The sequence below is a fragment of the Miniopterus natalensis genome, chromosome 9 (assembly GCF_054644295.1).
Source record: "Miniopterus natalensis isolate mMinNat1 chromosome 9, mMinNat1.hap1, whole genome shotgun sequence".
In the NCBI taxonomy this organism is placed as follows: domain Eukaryota; kingdom Metazoa; phylum Chordata; class Mammalia; order Chiroptera; family Miniopteridae; genus Miniopterus; species Miniopterus natalensis.
The window spans coordinates 18,208,762-18,218,697 of NC_142089.1; positions in this window are offsets into that span (position 1 = coordinate 18,208,762).

Genomic DNA, 9,936 nt, shown 5'->3' on the forward strand with positions numbered 1-9,936 from the left:
GTGTGGCCGAGTGACTCAGCCCTTTCCTGCCTGGAAACTCCTCCCTGCCGGCTTTCACCAGGCTGGGCCAGGGAGGGTGAGACAGCAGATTGGGGGTGGGGGTGGCTGGTCCGGAACGACCTCTGGGGAATGGTAGGGGCTGGGTGGGGAAGGGAAGGGAAAAGAGGAATGAGGGTAGCTGGGTTGGCTTGCAAGATGGGGATGGGACAGAAGAGACTGAGGGTGTCCTTGACAAGTTGTAGTCACTGACTCAACCTAAAATGCTCAACTCCTCACCCCTCCTCCTCTCACCTGCTTGCATCCCTTCCCCAGTATTTCCAGGTTCGCCCAAACCCATTTGCCCCGCCTTCCTAGGCCCCCTTACCCATACCCACGGCTGCTCCCTTCCTTCCCTGTTTCTCCTCCTCCCAGCCAACCACCCCCAAGTCCTCCCCTCCCACTCTGCAAGCCCTGTTCCTGACGCCCGGAAAGGTTGTCTCTTAGCTGCCAAATCCCTCACCCAACCCAGCTTGATCTCTCAGGGACAATGGGCACTGCTGCCGCCCAGGCTCATCCTAGAGCTCTTTGGCTTCAAACACCACCCTGCTGGTTCCCCTTTTATGTCTTGGGTAATTAGTTCCCCCTCTAAGCTCAGCTTTCTCTCTCCCCCTTAAAGGTATGTGTTCTATAAACTCAGTCCTAGTCTACTGTATGGGGGAGGGATTACAAAAATGGACTTTGGCATCATATGGACCTGGGTTTAAATTCTGACTCTGCTGTTTCATAGCTATGTAACTTTGGATAACTTAATTTACTTCTCCAAGCCTCAACTTCCTCTTCCACCAAATGGGTTGATATTATGTACCTCCTTGTGATCAGATGGGAAAATGTACATAAAGCATTTAGCACTGACACATGGTAAGTTGCTATTAATATCCTTTCTTCCTGGTCAGTTTTCCTCCCCACTCCTCCCCCTGCTCCTACCTACTGGGCATGCCCAGCTGGATGTCCTAGTGGTACCTCAGACTCCAAATAGCCAAAAGCAAAATCCCATCCCTTCTCTTTCCTCTCAAACACTACGTTTTTTTTCTTTTTTCTTTTTTAATATGTCTTTATTGATTTCAGAGAGAGGAAGGGAGAGGGAGAGAGAGATGGAAACATCAATGATGAGAGGGAGTCATTGATCGGCTGCCTCCTGCACACCCCCTACTGGGAATTGAGCCTGCAATCCGGGCACCTGCCCTGACCGGGAATCGAACCTCAGTCTCCTGGATAGGTCGAAGCTCAACCGCTGAGCCACACTGGCCGGGCTAGTTTCTCTTCTTGATGCCCCTATTTCTGTTCAAGTACTTACTGAGAATGCAAAGCTATGTACAGGGAAGAAAGAGTTGAAAATCATTGTCTTTGCCCTTAAGAGGAGCTCACAGTCTTGTGAGGGAAACAAGCACATAACTATAATAAGATAATTGCTTTATTAGAGGTTTGTATGGGGGAAGCCAACCCAGGAAGCCTTCCTAGAGGAGGTAGCATTTTAATTGGCATTTGCAGGCCAAGTAGAATCTTAAAAGGGGAATGAATCAGGGAAGCTGAGGAATCAGCCATGGACAAAGGTGCAGCAGTGTGAGGTATGGGAAGGCAGAGACTGGCCTGGGCTTTAGAACTAGAAGCTCACATTTGTGTTTTAGAGAGCTCCCTCGGGGCAACATGGAGGACTGCTGGGAGGGGGAGAAAGTGAGGCAGTGGGGGAGACCCAAGGGGATGATTAGGGTCCAAGAGTTCATGCCTGTTTTGCTGTGCACGGGCTGTGCAACCTTAGGAAAGTCACTTGACCTCCCTGGGCTTCCATCTCTCATCTGTCAAATGGAGATAATAATAGGCACCGAGGGGATGGGGGGGGGGGCTGAATGAGCTAATGGAAGGGAAAGTGCTAGACAAGTGCAAGCTGTTGTTATTGTAGACAATTGGCCAGGGCTGCTGTACTCTAGCCACAGCCCCACCTCAAAAATGGCCTCCTTGCTTCTCCTCTGAGCCCAGCCCACATCCTCCCCCGCTGGGGGGTGGGGTGCAGGATGCAGGGGAAGGATGCCTGACTCTGGATCCTGGCTCACTGGCTGTGTGTTCTGGGACCAGTGTGTTCCCCACTCTTAGCCTCACTTCTCCAGCTGTAAAAATAGGGCTGAGAATCCAACCTATAGGACTACCAGGAGGATTATGTGACACCTAGTAGGTGATCATTAACTATAAACAGTTTCCTGTCCTGCTCTCTGGTCTCCTCCTCCAGGGCCTGCCGCTAAGCTGAGCAGAGTGGGAAACAGTAAATATTTAATAACAGATTGGCTGAGAGCTCCTGACTGAAGGGACATGTGAAGGAGCCAGAGGACACCTGTTCCGCCTACAGGGTCTGCTCCAGGGGTGCCACAGCCAGATCCTGAGGGAACTTTTCCCTTTAGTGACTTCCTGGGGAAACCCAGCTGGCAGGGGCTCTCCCAGGGTACCGCAGCCTCCCAACATGTCTCTCCTATCCTCTCTTGCTCTGTCACTCATGGGTATAGCAAATGGATGGGTATCCCGTTCAACAACCATTCACTGAACCTCTCCCCACTGTGCCAAGCCTGTGCCAGAGAGTCAGAGAGTCAGCACCAGAGAGTCAGAGCCGAAGGAGGCCAGTTCCTGCTCTCAGGAATGGAAACCTGTGGCTAAGAACTGATCTGTGAGAAAACCAAACCTTGAGGAAGGGACTTAACTTCTCTGGGCCTCCATTTAACCGCCTGTGAAATAGGGACAATACTCAGGCTATTGTAAGGATTAAGGGAGGTGATTTGTAATGTCCCTGGGGCAGGACCTGGAAGATGGTCAGTCTATTCAGTGAACATGCCAAGAGGGTGATAAAGGTTAGAAGGTGTATGGTGGGTGTCTCCTGGACACACTGTGGGGGGCGGGTGGTGGGGAGTGGGAGCGGGCAGGGATTCTGTGGGGGAAGTCAGGGAATGCCGAACAAGAGGAGCACGTGAGCTGGTTATACGGGACACATGCTTTGCCAAATGGAAAAATGGGGAGAGACAGGTCAGGTCAGAGAGTGAAGGGCCCTATGTGTCCAGGAAGGGATTTAAGCCCTGCAAGGACAAGGTCCCCATTTAGCCTTGAAAGGGTCCCTCTGGGGTGTGTAGAGAAGGGATTGACTGGGGAAGAAGATGAGGAAACTGGGGAAAGCTGATATGATACAGTCCCAGGGGTTGGAGCTATGAGTGTGTGTGTGTCACTTAGTCACTTGCCAGGTGCTTACCTTAGGTCAGTGATTCAAAGGTTCCACTCCCAGGAATACACCTGCCCCTTAACAGGAATTTACAGGGACACCGCCTTTAGCCAGAGGAGCCACCCAAGGGACCCAGAGCGATCAGGCAGAGAGCCTGTTGGGCCTCCCTTCCTCTCCAGCCAGAGGTGCGGCCCCTCCCCCTGCCCCTGGGCCTCCATTTGTGAATTTGTGTCTGTGGTTGTCTGTGGGCCGAGGCAGCAGAAAGGGCAGTTTGGAGGGAGCCAAGGCTAAATCCAAACCCTGATTCTGCTGCTAACTAGCTGCCTGATGACCTTGGTGAAATCTCTTAACTTCTCTGAGTTGGTTTTGTGGAAAATGTATAAATTGTAGTATCTTTAAATGTTTGAGTGCAAATGCACAGAGAAAGTACACACTGCCCGTTAATAATAGTGGTTGGGGTGAGATGGGGAATGTGTGTAAAGAGGCACTTTCACATTTTACCCAATTTACTTCTGCATTGTTTGGGCCTTTTATAGGCACGCGTGTTCTACATTATCACAGTGGGGAAAAGCAGGGCTAATCCTACCGCCTTCACAGACTGTTGGAAGGATTTTTAAAAGATCCTACAAATAACAGTCCTTTCATGCTGCTTGTGCAGGACTGACCCTCACCAAGTATTCGTTCCCTTCTCGTCTCTTCCCCTTTCCTGGATCTGTGTTGGGTATTTGTGTATCTGCGTATCTGCTTGTAACTCTTGGTCTTTATATCTGTGTAACAAGGCCGTCTGTATCTCTCTCTGGTTCATGGGCCAGTGAGTATCTGTGCGTTTCTGTATCAATCAGTGGATGTCTGTGTGTGAGGGTGTGTGCACCTGGGAATGTGTGCATTTGTGTATCTGTGTGTGTCTATGGATCAGCCTGTGTATAACTGTGTGTCGGGGGGGGGGTTGCATCTGTGCATGAGTTTGTTTCAGTATGTTTCTGTATCTATGTGTTTATGTGTTTAGATGTCAGTCTGTCTTAGTGTACCTGAGTGTTTGCAGTTATCTAGATGTGTCAGTGTGCATCTGGGTTTGTTTTGCTGTATCTGCATCTGGGTGTGCCAGTGTGAACCAGCGTGCACATGGGTGTGCCAACATGTTTGTGCCTCAGTGGGTTTGTGTGGGACCCTGCGTGGATCGGGGGTTTGTCTCTGAGAGTCCACATCCAGCTGTTTCTTTGACCATGGGCAGGGAGGTCTGCCCACACATCTTCCCTCCTCCAGCTTCCAGAAGGTGTTTCCCTCCTAGCCCTGCCCTTGAGCACAGGGCCAGGCTTGCTGCCCCGGACTGCTGCTGGAGTAGGTGCCTGTGAACACCTAGAGGGCCCCACCCAGCAACCCCCTACATAAAGCCTTATCAACTTGCAGGCCAGACTGGTCATCTGCCTATTCCAGGGGTGAGAACTGAGCACCGAACCCCTCTCCTTAGAGAGCAGTGAGCCCTGTGGATCTTGGGGTCAGGAAATCCCTGCTCACTCTGCCAAGGTCACTGTCCATCTGGCTTGGCTTTTTTGTGCTTGTCAGATGCAGCCAGACAGTTGGGAAACAAAGCAGGTCTCCATGGCAACCCACCTCTGCCTTAGAACTTGGACAGTTCAGTGGTTTTGTGGCCCCTTCAGGCACAGGGCTGGGATGGGGGTGGATGGTGAGGATGAGTAATGAAGCTTCTGGCGCCCTACCCCCACCACCGCATTGCACGCATGCTTTTCCTAGGTGAAATCATCGGAGGTTCAGACGGGGAAATTGGTGTCCAGGGAGGGCAAGTGTCTTGGCCAAGGACACCCAGCAAGTTAGTGGCAGGACTGAGGTGAGAACCAGCTCAGGCTAACTTATGATGAGCCATGAAGCTGGGCTGGCTGGATAACTCACTTTGGTGCAGACTTCAGAATAAAGCTTCTCCTGACATTTCTACCAAGTTGTTAAATAAAACTTCTACTATTTGCCCCTGCTTGTTGATGAGGCTCAGTGTTTTCTAATTACCAACTAAAACAAACTGCCACAGAAATACACTGAATGCTGGCTCTCAGTTAAAACCATAACCTTCACCTATAACTCAGGGTTTCAAATTTTTAGTCCATCAAAATGTCATCATTGTTCCTGCTCATTTACTCTGTGGTAAGTAAAGGTGATAAGTTTTGAGTTATAAAGTAAATTTGTACCTATTAAAGCATTTTAAAATCCATTTTATCTCAGATAAAATTCGGGTAGCTTTTGTTTGAGGGGAAACATAAAAGTTCCTATGCTAAAAGGAAAACTTTGAAAACCACTTTTTTATACTGTGTAGAGCTAGGAGAGTGAAAATGTGATCCCAGAAGCTGGTCAGTCCCGAAGCCTGCAGGACAGAGCTGGTCTCAGGAGTCTGGGCAGTGGCGACAGCTACTTTTCCTTTCTCTCTAGTCTCCCCTGCTCTCACCTCTTTCCGCTCCTCTCTCCTAGGAGCTGGCATCAACTCAGGGCTGGGAGCCCACAGCACTCACTCCATTGAGTCCAGCCACACACAACCAATGCCTTGGGCATATTTCACCTCTCAACCCAGCAAGGAAAATGGGTGGAATTAGGCTTGGGCCTGATTCTAAGAGATGCTGGGAGGATCAAAGACGACCTCAGCAGGGAGGCTGTTCGAAATTTTAACATGCTGCCACAGACGCCAGGACACAGGAATGCCCACTGTCGAGATGGGACCTGCAGGGTTCTCACTCACCCTTGGGCTAAGGAGGGGAGGGAGAAGTTGCACCTGATGCAAGGGGCCCTCTTCTATCTTCTCCCACTAGACAGAATGAGCTGAGAGCCCTGGCTGGTGTGGCTCAGTTGGTTGAGTGTCATCCTGTGCACCGAAGGGTTGATTCCAGGTCAGGGCACACACCCAGGTCCCCGACCCCAGTCGGGCACCTGTATGGGGCAGTTGGTCAGTGTTTCTCTCTCCCTCAGCCTTCTCCCTCTCTAAAATCAATAGAAACACATACACACACACATATATATATTTTAATCCTCACCTGAGGATATTTTTCCATTGCTTTTCAGATAGAGTGGAAGGGAGAGAGAGAGAGAGAGAGAGGGAGGGAGAGAGAGAGAGAGAGAGAGAGAGGGAGAAACATTGATGTGAGAGAGACACATTGATTGGTTGCCTCCCGTACGTGTCCAGACTGGGGCCAGGGATGAGCCTGCAACCGAGGTACATGCCCTTGGCTGGAATCGAACCAGGGACCCTTCAGTCTGCAGGCTGACACTCTATCCACTGAGACAAATTGGCTAGGGCAATAAAAACATATCTTAAAAAATATTTTTAAAAGGATCAAGTGGTAGATTCTTAAATTTCATTCTGAAACAGGACCCCTTTGAGAAGCTGGTTAAAGCTGCGGATCCTTTCCCCAGATAAACACATGAAGGTGCAATTCAAAGTGAATCAGAACATTTCTGGAGGTTTCTGGAAGCCCAGCTGTGGCCCCAGGATAAAATACTCCCCTTTTCCAGGGTCTTAACTGCCAACTCCTGAAAGCAGTTTGCATGGGGTGAGAGAGGGTGCCTGGCACAAAGCAGGTGCTCAACCACACATACACACAAACACACATGAACACAAATCAGTTTTAAATTCCACCTCTGAACGGCTGTGTGACTCCAGCTGTGTGACTGCTGGCAAATCATTCCACCTCTCCTTAGGTTTTCTTGTCCATGGACTAGGAATACTATTCATCTCTCAACGTCTTCAACTTTGCAGAACTGTCCTGCCCTCCACTACAATTCTGGCCCCTCCAATTGGTCTTAGCACTGAGGGACGCCACAGGTGCTCCCATCCCTGGCTGTGTCATAATATGCAGGCTCTTTCCCTTCTTGATGTCCCTATAAAATGAGGGTGGCTCAGCCACACCTTGGTCTGGCTGCCCAGGCTGGAGTCTGTGGGGAGGAGGTCAGGGCCCAGCAAGGGACAAAACTAGAGCCTTAGTCCCTTTGTGGGGAGGCAGGTCTCCCAAGGTGGAGGGTGATCAAGGGTTGGATGATTGTGAGGGCAATATCTGGGTGGTCCTGGGTTTTCCAAAAACAGAGGGGGCAAAGCTAGAAGGTGGGGTGGGGGTTGCTTCCTCCACCTGTTGTTGCTGGTTCCACCCTGGGGACAGGCTGGTACTTCCTTCCTGGTCAGCTGACAGCCTGGCTCCAGGATGGACTTTGGGCCCTGCCCATGGGGATGCTGGGAAGTCAGTTTCTTCAGCTGCCTGTAGGGCCAGCAAAGAAATGTAGCTGAGCTGAGCAATCATGAATCCAGAGAGCAGGGTTGCAGGCTAGCCCTCCCCAGGCTAGCCCTCTCTGGGGGTCTTAGAAGCATGTCTGTCCATTAGGTCAGGGGACAAGAGGGAAAGCTGGGAGATGTGGCAGGAAGTTGGTCCATTTTGGAGATGGGAGGTGAGAATGTCTGGGTGGGAATATAACCCAGACCTCTTTCCACTCCCCACCTTCCTCTCCTAACCTCCAAATCAGGGGACCCAATCTATGGGTTAATTCCTCGGCATTCTGGTTTGAGGGAAGTCTTCAGTGAAAAAGTACATGAGGCCCGGCTGGGCTTGGCTCAGCGGTTAAGCGTCAACCTAGGATCCAGGTGATCAGGGTTCGACTCCCGGTCAGGGCACATGCCCAGGTTGTGGGTTAGATCCCCAGTCGGGGGCGTGCAGGAGGCAGCCGATCAGTGACTCTCTCATCATTGATGTTTCTGTTTCTCTCTCTCTCCCTTCCTCTCTCTCAAATTAATAAAAACATATCTAAAAAAAAAAAAAAGTACATGAGCCACTGGCAAGGCCAACTTCATGGGTGTAGTCACACATTGTCCTTTTTATGGAATGGCTCATGTTTGGTTGAATGCTTGGCTGTTGCCCTCTTGAAATTTTTTGAATGAAAGGCCCTGCATTTTCATTTTGTACTGGGCTCTGCAAACTATGTAGGTGTCCTGACCACTGGGAAGAAGAGGGTGCTGAAAGGGTTGGTGGGGGACAAGACTAACCGATATTCTCCTGATCACCCCTCCCAAAAGCCTTCTTCTCTCCTCCCTAGTCAATGCATCCAGACTGTCCAACAGGCCAAGGCCTGTACACTACTCCCTTTCCAAGTCTCAGCCCCGCCTATAGCACTTTGCCTTTGATACTCACCAACTGAGGGAGAAGTGGGGTGCTTAGGGCTAGTGTTGGGTTGGGCAGAGAGCATGAGGACAGGGCCTAGTGTGATTCCTGTGCATGACAGTGCTTGAGCCAGAATGGGTACTCTGGGATTGTGGGCCGAACCACAATGAATGGCTATTAGATGGGAAACTGAGGCCCAGCGAAGACAGTCATCTGCCCCAGGCCCCCCAGGTAGGGAGAGTGACAGTGATGGCCCAGGTTTGCCATAGCTGAGCCCCTGGGGACACTCAGGGGGCTAAGGCAGGTTAAGGAGGTCACACTCTAATCATGCTACAATATTACAGTGAGTGCTGTCTACCTTATGCCAGGACTGACTGGGCTGGGTGCCCCACACAAATGGGTCTTTGCCCTCCTGGAGGAGACCAGGACCAGGAGAAAGCTACCTGACCAGGGTCAGGTTGGGTGACTAAGACAAACTCTTTAGGTGGTGGAGTGATGAGAACACCCTTGTGGGGACCCAGGGAGGGAGTCTAGGACCTCTGAACCCACAGCTGGACGCTAGAGCAATTTCTAGCCCCTGGGGAACAGGCACAGACAAGACAGAGATTGCTGGTCTTGGCTCCTCTGCTGTCCACCACTTCGGTGCTCTTAGGGAATCACTGTCTCCTCCTGGCCTCAGTTTCCTTCTGTACTATGGGGGTAACACTCCCTGCCCTGCTTCCCTCCTCGCTTCTTGTGGGATTAAATGATATAAAAGAGTTTGGTCAGCTATAATAGAGAGCCAGGGGCACAGCCTTTTCATTATTTTAAAAGGCTTTCTTCCCTATCAGTTTCCTCAGTCACTTCTCACCTACAAAGGATCTCAAAGCACTTTATACCTTGTGAGTTTATGAAGCCCCAGATCAGTTGAGCAGCTCAGTGGGAAACCCAGAACCAGGCAAAGGTGTCTTGAGGGTCTCACAGCCTAGCCCAAGGGTAAACTGAGGCACTGTTCTCATCCCCCTCACCCAGGAGACTTGGATCCCAGCTTCACACCGTGGGTTGTAGGAAGCTGGGGGGAGATGCGGTGAGGGAGGGGAAAGGAGCAAAGGGGCGAGTCCTAATCGCCACATGGGAATGTCCACTGTCCATTACAGGCCTCATGGGCTTCTGAATTCCTAGTCTCTGGAGCAAAACTTCCAATACTGTCCGGGTCCTGGAAAGAGTTCTGATTCCCTTATTCCAGGTAAAAAATTCCAGAATCCCCCATCTATTTCCAGACCAAACTCAGGACACCAAGCTCTCTTGGGGTCCAGTCCCAGCGTTTCTCTCCCGCTTCCCTGAGCACCCCCCCATCCTCCAACCACTGCCAGCGCCTCCCTCTAGCGAACCCAACGCGCGTTAGTGGCCCCGCCGGGAGGAACCTGAGTACCGACCGCTCCCGACCGGACCCGCGACCCCGCCCTTTCGGTCCCGGGCAGTCGGCGCGACTCCGGGGGCTCTGGGCACCAGACCTCACCCTCCTCCAGCCCGAAGCGCCCGAGCCCGGGCGGCGGGGAGGGGCAGCGGGCAGCGCCGCTCCCG